This window comes from Falco rusticolus, chromosome 7, assembly GCF_015220075.1.
Source record: "Falco rusticolus isolate bFalRus1 chromosome 7, bFalRus1.pri, whole genome shotgun sequence".
NCBI classification, from domain to species: domain Eukaryota; kingdom Metazoa; phylum Chordata; class Aves; order Falconiformes; family Falconidae; genus Falco; species Falco rusticolus.
The window spans coordinates 73,169-86,177 of NC_051193.1; the positions used below are offsets into that span (position 1 = coordinate 73,169).

The window sequence follows — 13,009 nt, forward strand, 5'->3', positions numbered from 1 at the left end:
CGCCCCGTTCCTCTGCGGCGGAGCTGGGGGCCGCGGGCCTCATGCGATCCGGCCCGGCCCAGCCCGCAGCGCTGCCGGCTCCGGCACCTGAGAAGCAGCGCCAGCGGTGCCAGCAGAAGGGCCCCGGGGGGCTGCTAGAGGGACAGGGGCAATAAGGGCCCCCTCGATGTCAAAGCCGCTGCCTGGAGGGTGTCCCCGAAGCCAGCCCAGTGCGGGACAGTGCAACAGCACACTGCAGGGACCATCACCGCAAGGCCAGGCTGGCACCAGGGGCCCCACAAGACAAGACAGGGGTGAGCAGGGGTGAGGCAGGGGAAGGTGCCTGGGAAGAAGGCTGAGCTGAGGCAGGGTGTGCCAGGGCATCGGGGTAAGCGTGAGCCCCCGGGCATGGGGAGCAGGGGCACAGGGCATCCCCCTGGGTGCAGCCCAGGCAGGGCTGGATTTGCCCGTGAGGGGCCAGTGGTGACAAGCCTGCAGAGCAGGGAAGTGTCACCGGGAGCGGTGCACTGGAGCATGGCTGCAGAGGCTGGAGCTGCCTCAGCAGCCAGCAGACACTTACACGTGTTGTGACTGTTACCCCTGCACACACCGATCTCCACCCACGCCCGCTCACCCACGACCTAGGACTGACTGTTTTCTCCGTGCCCTCCTAACCCCCAGCAGCCATCATAGACAACCCTCTCTCCAGACCTGCACCCCTGAGTCCTCAGCGCACACCATTCACCCAGCCCTGCTCACAGGCTGAATCCCCTGTTGGCCTGGGTCAGCCATGCCTGAAAGGGAAGGGGGATGGAGGCAGGGTGCTCTGAAAGCAGGACCACTGAAGTGAAGCTGAGCAGAGGCATGCAGTGAGCAGGGAAAGATGCTGTGGAGTGGTACTGCCTGAGCTTGCACTGTAAGCCAGACTCCTGCCCCACTGTGGGAACAGATGTTGGCACATGGGCATTGGGCTGCTTGCTGCAGGGAAGAGAGGGTGCTTGGAGAGAGAACCTTCTTGTGGTGACCCCTCTTCCTTCCAACCCCTGCACAGGAGGAACACTGGGGTGAGGATGCTGAGGAGGTGAGCCTCCTGTGCTAGCCTGGCATGGCACGTGCTGAATGCATGCCCAGTGAGCCCACCAAGTCCCAGATTTGCTTTATTGAGTATGTGCACTCTGCATGCCCTTGCCCAAGAAACCCAGCCAAATCCACCATGTCCATCTGAACATCAAGGAAGCTTCCTCCCTAGGGAGAAGACAGCTAAGGCACCCAGAAACCAAGACTGGAAATTTCAGAGTGTGGGGAATGCAAGACGCAAAAGGCATCAGGAGGAGGAAAAGTGCCTATCAGGAACAGAGTAAATACAAAACAGTGAGATCTAGCAGCAGATCTCAATCTGGGCAGATGGGGATGATGAGATTTTTATTAAAATGCAGAAAAGGCAGACGTTCTCAATAAATTTGTCTGTCCAGCATTTGGTAGGAAGCAGAATGCAGGGCTGATGGCATGTGAGACTGAGAGTACTTCTACCCTCTGATAGTAACCAAGGAGGATGTTCAGCAGCATCTGTTGGAGATGGCTTTTGTTAAATCCTCGAGCCTGGAGAACACACACTTGGCGTCTCCTGAGAGCTGACCGAGGAGGGATCTAGCTTGTGGTGATATTTTTTCTGAAAAAAATACTACCATACCAGAGGAACTGCAGAGGTTCATCCTTCCCATCCCATCCCATCCTGTCACATGCTTCCCATTGCTCCCTCCTGGAAGAGGCAGCTGCACCAGGGCCATGCTGGGGATCAAAGAGGGACTGTGGTCTGAGCCCACCTAGGACCCCAGCAGCTCCTCCCCATTTGCTGGGCCTGTTTCTCTTCCAAATTCCTTTGTGGCCTTTTGGAAGGCAGGTAGTAGTACCCAGTGTAGCCCTGTTCTCTGATCTGTGTCCTGTGGGGCATCGCCTTCTCACCTGAGGCCTCAGCAGAGCCTGGAGGGACATCAGGAAGAAGATCCCTGAACCCACCTAAGCCCTCAGATTTGAGCTACCCCTGGATATTGGTTTCCCTGAGCCAAACCACCTAGACAGCAGCATGGGACAGCAGGGTGAGGAGAACATAGCTGGGGTTGGAGCCCCCATCAGGAGACTTCCATGTGCTTAGGGAGCTTTGAAGGGGAGTCCAGGAAGAGACCAAATGAGCTCCTTACACCCTGTGTTGCTCGGCACAGGCACAGGCTGCTTACATTTTTTTCTGCAGTTGTGATGAGACACTAGCGACATCCCTCCATTCACAACAGTTCGTTTCAGGTTTGAAGAAGCAGCGACAGATTTCTGCATTCACACTGCCAAAGCCAAGCCCCATCTGTGTCTCACACCACAGCTGGTGTTGCTCCAGTCCCCAACTGTTCATATCCCTCTTATCTGATGCACATTGGGACCCGGGTTTGATGTGTGCACCTAGAGACTGGTCCCAATACCACAACTGTAGCCGCGATGCCATTCTGCTTGCAAGTTGCTGCGTCCCAGCCAATCTCTGTAACAGATGGCTGTCATGTAGCATCGCTCCTGCACGGACTGGCGGGGGGCGCAGGGTGGGACTGGCAGACAGGAGAGGATCAGGGAGCACACGCTGCGCCACTGGTGTGCCAGACTCCACATTTTGGCTGCTCTCTCACACAGTGGCAGTGGGAAGCCCCCCAGCAGGATGCACAGCCCTGGGGGCTACTTGCTGCCTGTGCTGCCCTCAGCCCATGGAGCCCCCAGGAGGGAGGGCAGGAAGGCGGCAGAGCTGCTGCACACACAGTCCTCAGTCAGAAGCAGAACAACCCACGGCTGCACAGAAGCTATTTTTGGCTCACTTTTATGGCCTGTGGGACTAGGGGAGACAGGAAGCCTTCTGCAGTGGCCTGCAAGGGCCTGGGGCTGGACCTCTGTACCGGGAGCTCTGTTCCCACCCTCTTCCCAGTCTCCATGGAGAGTCCAGGAGCTCTTCTCTGTAATCTCGGGGCTGGAGCTCACAGCACAGCCCTTCCTGTCACCAAAGGCAGCAGTAGCTGCTCACCTGGATAAACACTTTTGAGGCAGGTTGGAGCATGCTCCAGGAAGAGAAAGCCCGGCAGCGTCTTCTGGGCTCCTGCCAGCCCTGCATGGAGCTGTGTGCATCCTCAGCCCTCATCCATCTGCCTGGGTGTCAAGAGCTGCTTCAGCTACCCTGAGTGCTCCTGGTGCTGCGAACAGGAGCCCTGTTTGGCAGCTGGGCCAAGAAGAGGAAACAGGACCTTCCATGGGTCTAGAAGGGCTCAGGCCACATAATCCCAGTAAACCTTCCCCTCCAGTTTAAGCCTGGGTGGTGTGGATGCAGCCCAGCATCCCCCAGGCAGCAGGTTTTGGTGACTCAGAGAAGGTCTTTGTTCCTGCATGCACTTGAGAAGGTGCTCTTGAGGAAGATGATTCACCTGTAGGTGATGTGGGGGCTGAGTTTAGCATTTGACACTTGCCACCTAAGTCAGGTGCTAGGTTGGCTGCTACTCCTGCAGCTGGGAAGCCCGTAGCCCCTTGAATCTCCAGGTACTCCTTCTGCAGCTCAAAATAAAAGCCATCCCCAAGAGCTTAGAAATGTCTGTGGTGACTCCTGCCCCTTCCCTCCTTGGGAGCACCCTGTATGAGCCTTGCTGTGCAGCACAGTGGGGACTGGGAGGATGTCACATCTGCTGGGCCATCCCAACCTCCCCTGTGGTCCAGGTACAGCAGGGGATGTGAGGACTGGGATGTGGCAACTGTGACACCGAAAATGCTTCCCGGGAGCAGCCACGGAGCCCCAGACTGATAAATGACACGTGTTCTCTGCAAATGAACAAGAATTGGCATAAGGAGTAGGAACCTGGCATCGTTAGGGGACAGATGGATAAATATGATATGTTGGAAAAGAGTCAACACAGCTCTCTTACAGTAAATTTTTTTCCAAAGTTAGTGGCTTTCTTGGAAAGAGCCAGCAGGCACCAGAGGGTGATCCCAGCTGAGAGAGGTCACCTGCATTTCCACAAGCAGATCCTTTGATGAGATGAGGTCAGTGGAGAAGTGACAAAATCTGCTAATAATAAATTATTCTGAATACTGAAGATGAATGCTAAGAATTGCAGGAGGACTTTCAGAGATTGAGCAATTTGGCAATAAAATGAGGCAAAAGCCAGTGTCAGGCAAGTGACACACATGGGGAAACCAAGCCCAGCTTCATGTCTAAAGTGATGGGGTCTGACACCGGGAGCTCTGACAGTTCATGAAAACATCCCCTCAGCACTCAGCAGAGGTCAGAACTGCAAAACCTCTTGTCCAAACTGATAGGAAGGGTTAGGGAAAAGTAGAGGTGACATCAGAGGTGCCACTATTCCTTGGTCGGTCCTGGCCTGTGCGTGATCCTGATCTCCCCATCCCAAGGATACAGTGGAACTGGAAAATGCACAGAGAAGGGTAACAGGATGATCAAAGGTTTCTGCACATGGCGCGTGCACATGGCGCGTGTGATGGACCAGGGCTCTTTGTCATGGAAAAGAGACAACTAGGCTTCCGGGGCAGAGAGCTGTGTGGCTGGGGGAGGGTGAGGAGTGACTGGTAGATCAGGGATAAATACGAGGAGGTGACTCGGCACACAGCAGCCCTCCCTGCCATGGGCTGCTGCAGATGCTATGTGGTTTAGGAACAAGACCAGACAAATCCACTGGAAGAAATCCATCAAGCACTGCTAAATACAGACTGGCACAAGGAGCCTTGCAGATCTTAGAGGTAGGGATCGTGCCCAGGGGAAATGTTGCTACACATTTGCACCAGGAGACCATCAAAGTCTGGGCAGTGGGTGAGATGGGCTGCTCTTGCCACAGCAGCTGCCCGCATACAGGGGGATGCTGTTCCCAGATATACCACACACGAACATGCTTTCATTTGGCAATCCATCCCCAGGCTGGAAACATCCCTCTTCCTCGTTTGCACACTAAGCTACTCATCCCCTGCTGGTTTCTCCATAGCACTTAGGAGCTGCAAGGTTTGTTCATCCCTTCCAGATATCCCAGTTCGCATCAGGCTGGAGGGAAATGGCATGGAGACCTCATGCCCACCCAGCCCAGCTCGCTGCCCAGTGCCCTGGGGAGGGCAGGGAGCAGGCTAGCATGGAAGGGGTGCTCTGCACAAGATGCTCTGCAGCCTCCTCTCACACCAGCCTGCCGCAGTGAGTTGCACAAAGGCGGCAAGGGCCAAAGGCAAGCAATGAATTGGGGGAAGGCAGGGAGGAACACGGATAACATGGGCTCACACCAAGTCCCGTACATGATGTGAACGTTGCCTCTCCCAGGAGTCACAAACTAGGACATTTCTGCATCAACACTTGCAGACGTGATGCCAACCTGGGCTTTGTAAATGTGTTCAGGCCACTCAGATGCCTGTCTGTCCAGACATATGGGATATGCCCAAAGCATGTGTGTTTACCAAATGGAGCAAATTCTTGCAGACACTTTTTGTAGCTCCCCAACCATTCCGTCAAAAGAAATCATTATGCAGCTGATAATATAATGGAAACCATGCTAACTGACCAAAAGAAGAGATGTCAGCTCACTGACAGACATCTGCCAGCTCAGAGCCAAATACATCAGTTGTTGCCTCAGCCACACCAAACAACATTTCTGCCTCTGCTCCCAGCGCTGACAGCCCTCTGCACATCCATGACCCTGCGTGTCATAACTGCTCTCTGGTGTGATCTGTTATTTCATTAACACTTGATGAAGTGTGGAGAGCTGTGGGGCTTCATTTCCACAAACCCAAGGGCAGCACCCTGGAAATGAGCCGGTGAGAGAGCTGGGTGACAGATATGAGAAAAAAATGACTTCAGGACTGACACAGAGCATGAGAAACACCTCTCTCACTGACACATGCCAGGTATGGGCTTGAGGGAGACTTCCAAACAGCCACTATGCAAACTTTTTGGTGTAATTTTTGTTTTTCCATAAAATTGTTTCACATGGGCTCAGGCTCTGGAGAACTGAAGCCACACTTGGTGCCTGTGGGGACAGGGGAGCCAAGCCACAGGAGTTCTCTACAGCTGCCTTCAGTATTTCCCCAGCAAAACCAGGCTTGTGGCAGGGAAACCTCATGACAGATGCTGGCTTGGTGGCAGCAGCTGTATTATATCATGCAAATCTCATGGCCTCATCCAAGCACCCACTTTCACACTCCACCTAGCCAGGCTGATGCTTTCAGGGCTCCAGCCATGGCACAGATTCAACCCTTTCGGTGCTGGCCCTCCAGCGGGCAGGGCAGGGCAGGGAGGAACACTGCATATGCAGGGTATTATTTGCCTCTACCAGGGGCCTGACCCTGCAAGGGCACAGCAGTGTCCAGGTGAGATAGGAAGCCTGAATTCCTCCTCTGAATGAACAAAGGAAGTGGGATGAGGTGGGAGAGTGTGGATCTGACCTCAATAGCAAGTGGTAAAGTGGAATTGATTGGAGCTGCCTGCACTCATTGATCTGAGGTTGAGGGAACTGTGAGGCAGGAGCATTTGCAGCTCAGAGTGATGTGCTGGTTGGAGGCCTGTGCTCTGGGGCTGGCAGGGGACCTGTGCATCCCAGGGAAGTGTTAATGGTGGGTATGATTAATCCTGCTGCAATGGCCACCCTCACATAGCTGAGTCTTTCTCCAGACAGACTCTCACTGGCTTTACTATTGACCAGGGGCTGTGAACCACCCCTGACATCCCCTTTGTATCTCTTAATAGGGCTGTCATCAACCATTGGGAAAATGGGCACAGTGGACAAGAGCAAAACAGAGGCCGTTCCCCCCATGCAGAGTGGAGCAAGTGCTTTTGCCAGCAACCCAGTGTGTGTCTTCGAAAGGGATGGGAGGCAGAAAATGAAGCAAGGATAGCTGCCTGTTTTCTGCCTGCTCAGCATCACAAAAAGCAGTTAAGAGGTGGGTTGTGCAGGCTATAAATTCCTGCTGCTGGAGGAGGCTCCTGCTCCTGGTGCAGACAAAGGAAGTGTGAGAGCTTGGGTGGGCAGCTGGAATAAGGCAGGGCACACATGAGCATGGGCTGTGGGGTGGCTGACTCTCCCCTGGGATGCTTTTATCGCATCCCGTCTTCAGCTGGATGCTGGACCCACAAGGAAAGGGCTGAAGAGGCTGCTACAGGCTTTGTGCTCCCTAGAGGTCAGACAGAAGAGCTTTGCTGAATCCCTGCTCCATACATTTTAGGCATCACTTTCCTTGACTTGCTCTGAACGTTGGGGCCAGGCAAGGGGGATCCTAAAACATAACCAAGCAGAAAATCAGTCTATCGTAGCCTGTTTGCCTCCCCTACATAGCGCTGGCAGACTGGAAAATGTCCTTTGAAGCTTTAGAAGAACCAAGACTGTCTCATGCACTGTTGTGGGCTCATAAAGCGTCTCAAGAGCATCACAGCTAAACATTCATGTCAAGAAATGCTTGAGTCTTCGTCCTTCAGCCCTTGGTGCACATATCTCATGAGCTAGAAGAGGATGGGGAGGTGGATGGTGGGGACAGGGCTGTGTCAGGTTGCTTGCAACTGTCTCCCAACTCAGATGTGCTGTCCTTTGCCCTCAGATCTCACCTAAACCTTCACTTACAAAATTATCCCAGCCCCAGGACACTTCCCTGGCCTGCTCTTGCACAAGCATCCTGCACTGTCGCAGCAGTGCCTGTGGGTATGGGAATATGGGATATTGAGCTAGATGGTATAACTCAGTGGAGTCGTTCTGATTTCATTAGGAAGTAAGGTGGGCTTTCAGCAGCAGATCAAATGCAAGCTGAATTTATGGCAACTGAATACACAGAGATGACAATGCTGGCCTGTGTCAGTGCAGTTTCCTGTCACCAGTAAAACACAGAGCACCTCCTTGCAGCACTGGCATCTGCCCTGCTTATCAAGGCACCAGCACTACTCCTGGGGCTGTTTTAGGGATCTGAGACAAAAGGAAGAGGCAGCGGGGATCATCCTGTCTCCCATCTGCCGCCTTGAGGTGCGAAAAGGTGGCCAGGGGCTGTCCCAGTGAGGGAACAGCTGGAGAGGCCACTCAAGGGGCAAAGCAGTGGAGACAGCCATGCAGTGATGAATTGCTCTTGTCCCTGTGCCAGGTGGAAGATTTATGTTTGTGCCACGGAGTGGCAACGTCTAGGCCCAGCAGCACTCTGTCTGGCTGCACTGGCATTTCAACATCGCAGGTGCCTTTAAAATCCCACTGAACACAACCCTCAGGCATCAGAGGGCTTGTAGAAAAGCCATCGAGGGACAGAGCAGGGTGGGTAGAGCAGAGGAGCCTGCCTGGAGCAGCTGTCCTTCCCAGGGGCTGGGAAAAGCCTGAAGGGATCAGGTCATCCAGCAGATGGATGGTCCCCCAATGCCCCCACAAGATCATCCCTTTTCTTTCACGTGCGTGAGCACATCCTGGCAGGTTCCAACCATCTGGGCCAGACCAGCAGCATCCTGTGGACAAAACCACACAGCAAAGGGCTTTCAGAGCCCTGACAACCTGGCACGATTTCATCAGGAATGGCTGTACCCGAAATCTGTTGGGGAAGGCAGCCCATGGGTAGGAAGCTGTGCTGGGACAGGGCCACCACCACCAGTGATGGGCAGCAGCAGCTTCATGCCTCCTCTTCCACACCCACCAGGCCCCTGCCACTTATCTCCATGTCCGTTTGCCACCTCCCTGCTCACTTCCATGTTTGGCCAACTCCTTATTGCCGCAGCATTTATCTCTGTCATGCTTGTTCCAGCAGTTGAGATCATTGTTATTCTGCTGGCTTCCCCCTTACAGAAATGTCTGCTGAGCATCCAAAGCACAAGCCCCACTGCCTCCTCCCTGCCCACCGAGGAGCCTGCACCATGTGCACCACGTGAGCCATACCCAGCATGCACCCACACAAAGATAAGCCCTGCACCACACCAGGCCAAGAGCTGGGATCAAGACCGAGGTGGACACCAATCTCAGGGCTCCCACTCTGCCTACCCATGGAAGTGCCCAGGGAGGCATCCCCTGGTCACTGTAGGTTCTCCATCCCCACCAGGCATGGGCAGCATGTCCTGCCAGAGGTGCTCCACATCTCCACACTGTCCCACCTTCTCTTTTGGGTGCTTCTTCCCCACCACAGCTGTGCTGACCCATTGCAGCAATTGTCCAGGACTGCTCATGAGAGCAGGTCAGCATTGAGCTGGGCTCATCCTTTCACCAGTGACACAGCCCGGCTCAGTGGCACTGGGACACCACCAGCTCAGCGTGGAGGAAGGCACAAGAGGACAAGCACAGGGCAGCTCAAGGACCTCCCCCTCCACAAGCTTGTGCCTTGGGATTCAGGCATTGTGATGACCCCACCTCTGCAGCTCAGCTGCCCCTTGTCCTGCAGATGTCTGGGTGCTCAGGTCTTTCTCCATGGTGCAGCCAAGTGGTTGATGATGGTGTCAAACTTCCTGAACACAGGAAGGAGACACACAGTGATGCTGCACCCGCTTTAGGTCCAGCATGAGGACACAGATGGCCACAGGTGCAAAACAGAAGTGTCTCTGTGACCCTATGGGAGAAACAAACTGGGATTGTTAGAGGGTGGACAAGGGAAGCAGAAGGGCAGCACCAAAACCCACACAACATCCAGGTCATTCAGAGATAACCACCAAAGAGCCCCTCCTCCGCCACCTCCTGGTCAGCCAGGTTGGATGTTGTGGAAAGCATCTCCCATTGCAAAGGTTCCCACCGTGGCTAGAAGGACCCGGTGTCCAGGGCAAGTCAACAGCAAAGAAGCTGAAGGAAGAAATAGGTGGGCTTAGGCAGACAACAGGAGGACACAAAAGGCCATTCTGTCTTCCTCCACCACTCTGAGCTCTTTTGGGTTGGATACGAGGAAGATGAGGATCTCAGGGTGGCAGAAGTAATTACTTCACAGAGTAATCAGGGTGCATGGGGCCCTCCTCTGGTTTGTCCCAAGCCTCAGGAAGACTTCTTTAGATTTAGGATTCACCAGCTGCAGCAGATACAGGAGAAGGGATGCGGTGCAGGGATGTACCCCTGCCCAGCACAGCCGGCATGGTTGCAGGACACCGCTGCCTCTTCCAGCACCCCTCACATGCAAGCAAAACACATAGAGGTGCATCTATATAATGCCAAGTGATGAGCTCATGGCACACACAGGAGCAGAGGTTTCTGTGACCAGCTCTTCCCTGTGATGCAGCAGTGAGGCATGAGTCATCTGGGCCATCGGAGTGCCTTGAAGTGCCATGATTGCTCTAAGAATATTTTACACAAAGAAATACTTTTGATCCCAGGTGTTTTGAATTCGTTGTGTATTTGTGAAAAGAAGAGCCTTTAATACTTGGAGCACTGTGAAAACCGGCGACAGTGGTGACGGCAAACAGGCATTAACTATTCATGTGTGCTTCAGCAGGAAGAGGAGCCGCAGCACGAGCGGTACCGCCGCTGCTCCGGGCCCCATGGGCCTTGTCACAGCTGGTCCTTCTTGGCACACAGGCCCCACCGTGGCGGGCTCGATGCCACAGGACCTGTTCCCTGAGGAAGACCCGGGGGGGTCGTTGCAGCGAGGGGGGCTGGATTAGGGGCGCAGTGCGGCTGGGGTGGGGAGGGAAGGGTTGGAGTCTGAGGGTCAGGGCTGGGGTAGGATGGGGCCGAGGCCAGCGTGAGTGTCAGGGCTCGCAGAGGGGTGACAGAGAGTTCAAATAACGGCTGGGGTGAGGGTCGGGGTGACGCAGAGGTGTTGGGGCCAGGGGCTGCGGTGGGGTTGGGGTGGGGTGAGCAGCGTGGCTGGGGTCGGGGCCAGGCCCGGGCGCGGGGTGACAGGCGTGCGCTGGAGCAGGGACCCGGCCCGGCTTCAGGGCCCGGCTCGGGAGCGGGCTGTAACGGGGGCGGGCGGCGGGGGCAGGGAGCGATCCCAGCCCCTGGCCGGGGGCAAGGGGGAGAGGGGCAGGGGCAGAGGGGGAGGGGCCGAGCACCCCAGGCCCCACGGCCGCAAGCCGCCCCACGCAGGCGTACAGGCACGGGTGCCGGGAGGGGAGCGGGGGTCGCCGCTCACTTACGTCATCGTGGAGACACAGCCTCACGGAGGCGGAACGCACACGCCTGGTCCCACCCCGCGCCACAGCTGCCGACGTCAGCCCTAAGGGCTGTCGCGCAGGATGGGTTAGCCAGAGCGCAGGTAGCGCGCCGTGATCGTATAGTGGTTAGTACTCTGCGTTGTGGCCGCAGCAACCTCGGTTCGAATCCGAGTCACGGCATCGCTCCGGCGGTACCACGGCATACGGGCTCTGATTTTTCTGCTCTTTTTTTTTTTTTTCCCTTTAACTTTTACGACAACTTCATTAAGTCTTTATCTCTTTTCACGTTGCACCCATATTTCACATTTTTTTCCCGGGTCCTGGCGGGTCGCGGTGCTGCAGGGCCCGGCTCGCCCAGTCCGGGCACTCTGCAGGGCGGTGGGGGGGATAAGTAACGGAGCGACGGGAAAATAATAAAATAAATGAAATTAAATGAAATAATAAAACAAAATAAACAAACCCCCATAAAATAAGATAAACCCATAAAATAAAAAAGACGGCGCCGGAGAGGTAAAAACAGAAGCCCGTATGCCGTGGTACCGCCGGAGCGATGCCGTGACTCGGATTCGAACCGAGGTTGCTGCGGCCACAACGCAGAGTACTAACCACTATACGATCACGGCGCGCTACCGAGGCTCCCGGAAAGTTCTTTAGCCCGGCGACTCTTAGTGCTGACGCAGCAGCTGCGGTGCGGAACTGTGCACTTTCGTGTGGTGCTCGTTTGCCCCAGCACCGAGCGAGCGGTGCCTGGGCCTGTGCGTCCCGCGGGTGTTTGCATGAGCACCCCTGGGGTGCCGCAGCAGGCTGGGGAAGCCTCGCCCAAGCAGAGGTGGGTTTACATGAGCATCGCACAAGCCACAGTCAGGGTTTTGCTCCTCATTGTCCATGCAATGGGACTAGATAAAATCCACAGGGAGAAGATGCTGGTCATGGGCACTGGGGAAGTGACATTTGCGTACAGGCAGCATGTGCTGCGTGACCATCCTGAGCATCCTGTGGCATCATTAATCGATCTCTGAACCAATTCCTGCTAATCCCTGGTGTTGGCACCCTGAGAGCCACATCGCTTCACTGCTTCTTGTGAAAAAAAACCCAAACAGCAAAACCCTAAGAGAGATACCAGCCGGGTGCACGCATGTGGGGATGCAACTCCCACTGTCCCACATGGAAAAACGGTTTCTGACACATGCTGGCAGCCAACGTTTTTGCTGCCTGCAGCCCTGTGTCCATCTGGCGCTGCTCAGGCACCAGGTGATGTGACTTTGCACTGCCACAGCTTTGACAGCCACGTGTGCCCGACTCTTTGCAGGAATCATTTCCTGGGGCAGGGTAAAGGTTGGATTTCTGCTTTTGCTGTCTTCCCTCAAGGCTCATTTCACCTGGGGGTAGAAGTAATTTGGGCAACTTCTTTTGGGCGGCACAGTGCCCTGCATGGCTGCCCAGCGTGCTCCCCTGTGTGCCCTGATGGCAGCTGGGTGCCCAGATATGAGCCCCGGGAGGAGCCAGGGCAGCTCCGGCCCTGCAGGGCCCACCCAGGTCTTTGGACTGAGCTGTTAATCAGTAACTGGGGCGCGAGGCAGGGAGCTGCGCAGCTGGTGGGGCTGGTAGGTGAGTGTGGGGGGCCAGCAGGCACCAGCATCGGGGGGAGCCATGGGGCATGAGGCTGTGGGGGGCATGAGGACGTGGGGGTGTGAGGGCGTGGGGTGCAGGGATACAGTGGGGAAGGCAGAGGGGCACGCAGCCACACTGTACCACGAGGCTGTAAGGGGCCACAGGGGACAGCAAGGTGCAAGGGGCATGGCATGGGGAGCGTGGGGCGTGATAGGGTGAGTGGGCATGTGGGAAGCATCCACCTGCTGCCCCACTGATAGCTGTCTGTCCATGTGGCCCCACTTCCAAAGGCTCCTGGAGGGCACGGATGCTGGGAGGGATGGGGAG

The 13,009-nt window shown here is 55.6% G+C and overlaps 2 non-coding genes across 2 annotated transcripts; one reads left to right on the forward strand and one right to left on the reverse strand.

Moving 5' to 3' along the window:
* The first annotated feature begins 11,179 nt into the window (after positions 1–11,179).
* TRNAH-GUG lies at positions 11,180–11,251 on the forward strand. The gene has a single exon. It is a non-coding gene; the product is annotated as a tRNA-His (tRNA).
* Positions 11,252–11,622: 371 nt separating this feature from the next.
* On the reverse strand, positions 11,623–11,694 carry TRNAH-GUG. The gene has a single exon. It is a non-coding gene; the product is annotated as a tRNA-His (tRNA).
* Positions 11,695–13,009: the final 1,315 nt, after the last annotated feature.